At 28.6% G+C, this 7,838-nt stretch overlaps 1 protein-coding gene across 4 annotated transcripts in view; it reads left to right on the top strand.

The window, feature by feature from the left end:
• LOC106690811 (uncharacterized) overlaps positions 1-7,584 on the top strand; it is a 75,438-nt gene extending 67,854 nt beyond the window's left edge. For 2 of the 4 annotated variants that reach the window (XM_014436389.2, XM_067045644.1), the window contains exon 5: positions 2,110-2,449. The gene's annotated coding sequence lies outside the window, so the exon portion shown is untranslated. Of the gene's footprint in view, positions 1-2,109; positions 2,450-2,507; positions 2,759-7,303 lie in introns of those variants that run through there. The other 2 variants (XM_014436390.2, XM_014436391.2) reach the window with 2 other exon arrangements.
• The last annotated feature ends 254 nt before the right edge of the window (positions 7,585-7,838 follow it).

Below are 7,838 nucleotides of genomic sequence, written 5' to 3'. Positions count from 1 at the left end.
AGTCATTTTTCGTCTTTTTTTGGCTGCAGGAGGCTGTAAAAAAACAATCAGACAATTTGGTGGACCGCGGGAATAAATATGTTTGTTTTGCTTAAGCAACCTTCTCTGTATAAATTTGTTTCCCCGTAACATTGACGTGTAACTGAAGAGTGTACAGAACACCTGATTTAACATGAACGCCCTTATCCATTAAGGCCATAAATTTCATCACCACTGGATGTTTGCCATCCATCAAAATCGAAATGCTCTCATCGCATTTATAAACTTCAAATCATGATCTGTTATTGTAATATAATTTTAAGGCATTCCAAGTTGATTCCTGAATACTGCCGTGCTTATTTAAGTTGTTCTGATTGACTTTTAATCATTTTGAGAGGAATAAAGTTTTATCCTTGTTTATTGTTCGTCACCGATTTTTGCCCCTAAAACTTCAAAATTTAGTCACTATCTTGTTTACGATTGATCTTATTATATTAACTTTTGTAACTCGTTTAAGAAAGAGCTGCTAAGACAATAATAATGAAGTAAAGATTATTGATACTAGTACAATGCTAGTAACTTACATGGAAAGGCCTGTGGATTAGGAAATGGCGATTTAAATGAAATCTTTTTTGGTGATACCCCGTCGAAAAATATTGAACATATATATCCAAGTGTTCTTGCCAACGCGTATTAGGAACTGAGAAAAAAAAATGTTTAGAATATTTTTATTCTCGATTTCTCGTTTTGCTTTGTAAGGATTTAAAAGTCTTATATACCATGGGAGGGAGAGATTAATAATGTTACATTAGCAGTTTGATCTTTATAAAAATAATCAATTTAGATTAAGTTTTATTAATATATTTGTTTGAGAGTGGTTTAGTTTAGTAATTAATCATTAAAATAATATCATAATAACATTATAATTTTTTTTTTTTTTTTTTTTTTTTTTTTAAATAGATCCCTACTTACAAATTCTTCTATACAATTCTTTCCCAAATTTAAAACTTTTCAATTACAAAAACTTTCAAAAAGTAGGAATCTATTTTTAAAAAAAAACAAGAAATTTTATAATGTTATTATGATATTATTTTAATGATTAATTATTTAAAGATGGGACAAAGGCAATTAGCCGGCATTTTTAAGAATTTTAGAAGAAAAAATGAGCAAAGTAAAGGTAAGACCAAAAAAATCAGTATGTAAGTAAGGAAATAATGAAATTTTTATAAAAATAATTAAAAGGAGCTGTTTGTCGGTATCCTTGAAAATGACCTAAGTGGTCGAAACGTTGGAAGTTTTAAAAAGAATAAAGTTGAGAAAAAGGATCAAAATTGTTTTTAAATAATCAATTTATTTAACTAAAAATGTGAATCCTTATTATGTACTACAGAAGACAAAATTTTAGTATCAAGTTTATAATATATTTAATAGATATAATTCAATAAATTACTATAATGTCAAAAAATGTATTGACTAGTCTTTCTGTATAAAACAACAAAAAAATATTGTTGATTGTTGAAAAAACCTTTCGAGACTCGTTTTTACAAAAACCCTTTAATACGTATGTTCTTAGAAAACAAAAATTAGAAATGTTTTTATTTGATTTTTTGGAAGATTTTTTTATTCTTGTCTGACGTTCACGTAAGCATTCATAACTCCACAGGATTTTATCCAAATCCAACGTTATAGCAATCATAAATCATTTGAATCTCCGTTCTTCCCATCTGTACCAATATCATGCGGATTGTAAGCCTTAAAAAAATAAAATAAAGTAGTTTCAAATAAAGAAAAATAAATGAAAATTTGTACTAATGATTTTAACGAACTTAAAAATAAGTAAATATGAATTTTCTTAGGAATGAAAAAAATGTTGTATTGGGTCCGATTTACTGTGTTAGTCGGTCCAAATGAATTCTATTGTCTCTTCAGATATATAGTTCAGTAGTTGCTGACCATTGGTCCACGGGAAGGGTTCGGCACCAGATATTTTATAAAGGATTATTATTACAACTGTTTAATATTAACTTAAATGAAGTTTTAATGTTAGCTAAAAGGTTTTCACTGGAAAATTCATTGTTTAAGTGCTTGGTAATGCACTTTTAAGCAGCCTAATAGTCAAATATTTTTCAGGCAGAGAGGACCCGACTTTGTTGGAGTGGGCCACAGATAGTTCAATTTCTGTTTAAGTGGGCCGCCGACTTCTTTTAGTTGGGAACAACTGATATAATTGTTTGGATAAATTTAACGGAACCATAGTGACGATAGAATTAATAACATTGAATTTGGAAGAAATCCTGAGAAGTTATGAATGATTATTTGAATTCTCGACATCACTCCCGGGATAAAAAAAACAAACTCATTTACAGAATCAATAATATTCATTTTTCATTCCATAAAAAAAAATCGATAATTATTAGTAATAATTGAATTCATACGAAGCTAACGGGGGAAAATAAACTATACAAAATTATTTAATGTTTTTCTTGGATTCCTGGAGGCATTATCTAATTTAAAATTATTATTTTTAGAATCACTACTTAATGACTCACAAAAAACAGTGGTTGATGGAAACACTAGCGACACAATAGTTGTCGCTAAACACAATAGAAAACTAACCCGCTCCACCACAATCATCCCTCTTTCAATCAGGTTAAAAAAATTGGTAAAAAAAAATATTCTTCGATCCAAAGTGCTCTTACAGGAATCGAAAAAGTCGTGAAATGGACAGTGTTATTCACAACATTATAAGCATGCTACTGCAAAACATAAATCTTAATTATAAATGCTATTTATTAGCAAAGTTGTAAATAAAAATTACATAAATTTACATTTCTAATGAATTAGATCAATTGGATTTATAAGTGATTAGAAAAGGTTATTAACATTTTTTGGCAGAGACTTTGAAAAATATTAATGTCTTGCTACTTAATAATAACTAAGTTGGTTCTTCAGCGTAGGTAGTGAGACCAGGAAAATGTACTTTTTATAGAATTTTTATAATTTATAATTGTAATTTAATAGTTGAAAAACCTAACTTAGTAAAAAATTATTTGATTTGTTTAATTTTCTTTCGTTTCGTAAGGAATTAAATTTAGCTTCCTCATTTTGCTTCTCCTTCTATTATCACATCAGTTTGCAGGAGCTAAAAACCAGATGCAAAAAACTAAAAAATATTCTTAACTATTAGCTAATGATAGATAAATTGTTAACTACGGTAGGACCTTAAATGATTATTAGAAATTAAATAAGAACACCGCAAATTAAAAGAAAACATAAATAAGATGAATATATTGATGTATAAATAATAAATACAGTAATAAATAATAAAAATAAAATGCACAGGTAGAGTAATACCTAATAAAAAAATGGATACTAGTAAAAGTTAGAACAAATGCAGTAAAAACAAGAAGAAGGAAATAACTAATGGATATGATGATAGGGTAAGGGTATAGTGGGATGGTAAATATGTAAATCAATGGAAAAAAATTAAGGTCGAGAAAAAAAGAAAACAATGAACAAATGAGGATACTGACCTCTCGCCTAGCAATTAAACAAATGACTGAAGAGCCGTAAGCTGTTAGCAGTTGGAATTACGTCATAAGTATTGTAACTTAACGGTAAGAAATATATTGAAACATTGACATCGAATAATCAAATAATTTTTAGAAAATATTTTAATTTATTTTACACCACTAGTCAGGTATAACATTTTTGTCTAAGCCATTAAATCGATAAAAGCCAAATTTAAAAACCTTGGAACTTGGTAACATGCTTCCATATTTTTTTTTTTTAATATAGATAGAAAATGCCTTATCTAAAAAAGAATGAAGGTTGTGTGTCTAAGATCGATTAAAGGAGTCAAACTAAAAATATTTTATTGAATAAAAAATTATAATTATTAATACTGTTAGGGATTTAGGGTTAGTATTTAGTGTAAACATTTTAAAATTATTTATCTTTTAAATTAGTTTATAATCGAATGCTATTATCAGTATTATTAAAAAATTATATAATTGTATAAATTTATATAGTTATAATGTAATGATAGTTACAGTGTAAATATAATTATACATACGTACATTTAATAAGTAATATGTGATTAACAATGAATAACATTGTTGTTCTTTAGACGAAGAACTATGAATATGTGTATTCAACACGGATGTATGTAACTTAATAAATATGATGTTTATCATATTAAATATTTACTTATTGTACTTTTTATTAATTAATGTAAAAAACAAAAACTTGATAAAATATGCTTTAATCATTAATTAAACACTATTGAATGGGGGGATGGAATCGAGACCTAGCACAAATAGATTATAAGATAAAATAGCTTGACAACGAACAATAAGAAGCACATCAGCTCAAGTCAGACAATGGCGGTACTGCGACGTACACCTGCCGCCAATTGTTTGCTTCTACGTCATTAACTCAAGGTAAGGAGTTTGATTGTCTGTTACCAATTTCCGGATGATGTCATCTGTGACGACACAACAGCTGGGTGCAGCTGACATAAAAAAAAAAAGCTTACATCGAAAAAAAAGAAGATAATTGGTCATGTTTATAGTTCTGCGAACCCCCCTCCATCTTAGCGTGCATTCCCAGAACGGAGCGGGAAAAGTTAGTCTTCAACAGTCTGGAGGACAGTTCGTATTGCCGGTAATCTTAACCGCGTGCTTGTGCAATGAAGAAGGAAATAGCCAAGGATGCTGAAGAAGAGGTTGGAATGCTGGAGGTAAGTTGTTGTTTGCTCTTAAAAACATTTCGAAATGCGAGGGCTACTAGTTTTCTTTTGAAAATTACTAATCCTTCCTTAAAAAAAAAAATTAATATACGGAAATATTTTATTGAAATATATCAATTTTACAATTATTGCATGGAATTGTTATGCCACACTTCATCTTATTTTACAAACACGTTTATCAATTTAACTAATATTTTAATAATCCCATAAATCAATTAAATCGATCATGATTTCTTATTATTGCCGACTAAACCATTGCATAAGCATCTTTTTCCTTCGTGACTGATATTGTCGTTCTATAAATTCACGCTTTGAATGAAATGAATATGGTTCCTTTATATTATGAATATATAATGATACAAAATAAAAATAAATTATAAGATAAAATAGGTGATGTTAATCACCTCATCATTCATTATATCATGTGATTATTCTTTCATTGGTTTTTGATATTTAAAAGGTTTAATGTGAGTGAAAAATTTCAATTTTGAAAACATATTTTTTTTTTCGTTTTACATCTGAATACAAACCTCTCTAAACCTCGGCAGTGAGCATGCAAAATTAATATTCACATATAAAAGCAAAATATGAAAAGTTTTAATTATGCTTATATGACATTTTTATTATAGTGCAATTTTTTTATTTATTTTTATTTCTTAAATAATTGCAAAAAGAGCATCTGATGTGTCTTTTTTGAGGAAAATCCATTTTTAGTTTTAATGTCATGTCTACATGGCTCATTTTGTCGGATTTGTCACATTTCGAATCAATGTCTCCAAAATTGTGAGGGATAACGATAGTTTACAAGATGTTATAACTGTAACATTGGTTTTGCAAGATCTGGGATTCCTGACAGTGAAATTCAAAATTCCAGGTACATATTGTTTCAAGATAGTTAGGTGATGATTTTGATAGCTGTATTGATCTATGTCTCAATTCTGAAAATCGCTTTTGACTGAAATTTTCAAATGCGATTTTCTTAAAACATAAAAACTGGAGTTCCATTTTTACAGCTACTTCCTTACGACTTCTAATTTCCTGATGTCGTTTAATTAGAAATTTCTCTTAATTACACTTTCAACAGACTAAATCAAAAGTTTTATTTTCCCTATCCCATATCCAATTGAATTACAATTTTTCAACTGATTGAAAACAAACTAGCAATATTTTTTTAACTGCTGGTACATTTTATTCTTAAAAAAATATTTATAAATATTTATTTATATACATTTTTATTGCTTTCTACTTGGTTAAAAATATAATTAAACTGAAATTTGCATCTACATTGTATCGTCAGTTTATTTGTAAAAAGGAAAGCATTCTAATCTAAATTAAAAGTCATGGTCGCGCCGTTAAACATCAATGGAGCAATTGTCCATTTCTGATGGCCTTCGACTTCGAAAGTACTGTCCCAGCAATCTTGTTCTAGGAATATTCTCGTATTCAAAATCAACTATAATGTTAAAATTTACCCTTATATTTAAAAATAGCTGATAGAAGTAATTAGATTGTCTGTAGTAAACGTAGTCTCTATCAAATAATTGAAAAATACATTTTAGAATTGTAGCTGTAAGAATTGTATTCGTAGATCACATCCGACATTTTTAAAATCAAAATTCTTCAAACAGCTTCAAGTACAATGCAACGAGGTCTTATGCTAATTTTCGTTTTGTGTAAGAATAATAACAACCTTACATTACAGCTTGAATGAGTAATATAATATCATATAGTCCTATATTTATATATATGATAGTCTGTCCCGTATATCTTCATTTAGTGTCGGGTTGTCGTCTTCCAGGATCACAGCGTGCGGCCGAAGATCTCTACGGTCTATAGTGATAGCCGTAATAAAAAAAAAAAAATATATATATATGCATAAGCCCTCACTTGCCCTACTTGTTACCATATAAAATAGGATGAACGATATAAGCATTATAGAAAAATAATTATCTTATATTTATATTTCGATATCATTGGAATTAATAATAATTAATAGGTACCTATAAAAATATAGCAGAATGAAATTACTGAACGGAATTCACTGTCCTCCTATTATTATTATTTTTAGAGGTAACAAATAAATAAACTAAAAACATAAAAAATCATTGAATTATATTTTTTTTAAATTACTAATATCATTGTTTTATCTCCTTCATTTCTATTTTCCTTGAAAACATTTTTCTTGTTAACTTATTCTCCAGAAGTGAGGGGCGTGGGGTCGTTAATATCGCTAATTATTTGTACTCAATCTAGGCTCCACAACTACGCCATAAAAGAGCTATGATATATTTATTTGATGTTTAATAAAGTTAATATTTAAGTTTATTTTAATCATCAATTATTTAAATAAATTTAAGTATTACATATAATTATTTTTTAATACTTTAAGTTGAATTGTTATACTATCATATAACAAGCGAAATACCAAGCTCTCCCCGTTGCCGGAGAAAAAGTCAATGATATAACAGTTTTAAGAAATAATAAATAAGAACAAGAATATGATATTAAGTTTGGCAAAAACATTATACCTTCCCTCTAAACCGATACCCATAACAATAATTTTATATTTTATAGCCACTCATGAACACGTCCTGATAAACCACCTTTGATAAGAGAGGCAACAAAGATTGTCTTCATATTGTCGAATTTACAAAACTTCCGTAAATTTCTTGTTCAAGTAAAGATTTTTTTAAAAATAATTGCTTTCTAATTAATGTCTAAGTCCATTTTTATTTTAATGTGAACATATCTTCTTGTAGACATATATATATTTTTTTTTCATTTATTAAACTTTTATTGAAATAATACAATCTGCCACACTCGCGGGCAATATGTATTAAGGCCATCAGTACTCAATCATACTATATTTACATATTAAAAAATTAAAAAAAGAATAAACTATAATGGAAGTAGTGAGAATATGGGGGAGCTGGCACACTTTTTTGTGGAGGGAGTTCCTCGACTTGCCACCAGAGTGCAGGGTTGTTAGTTCAGACGGTGACCGATAGATAGCAGCACCATCGGCAGTAGAGAGAATATGGGGGAGCTGGCACACTTCCGTGAGGAGCCAATCAGAAGCCAGCATTTTGATGACGTCACACATGGCGGG

This window comes from Halyomorpha halys, unplaced genomic scaffold, assembly GCF_000696795.3.
Source record: "Halyomorpha halys isolate HHAL.00 unplaced genomic scaffold, Hhal_1.1 Scaffold1882.1, whole genome shotgun sequence".
NCBI classification, from domain to species: domain Eukaryota; kingdom Metazoa; phylum Arthropoda; class Insecta; order Hemiptera; family Pentatomidae; genus Halyomorpha; species Halyomorpha halys.
Note: the sequence above shows the minus strand (reverse complement) of the source record. Positions and strands in the feature narration are given on the sequence as shown.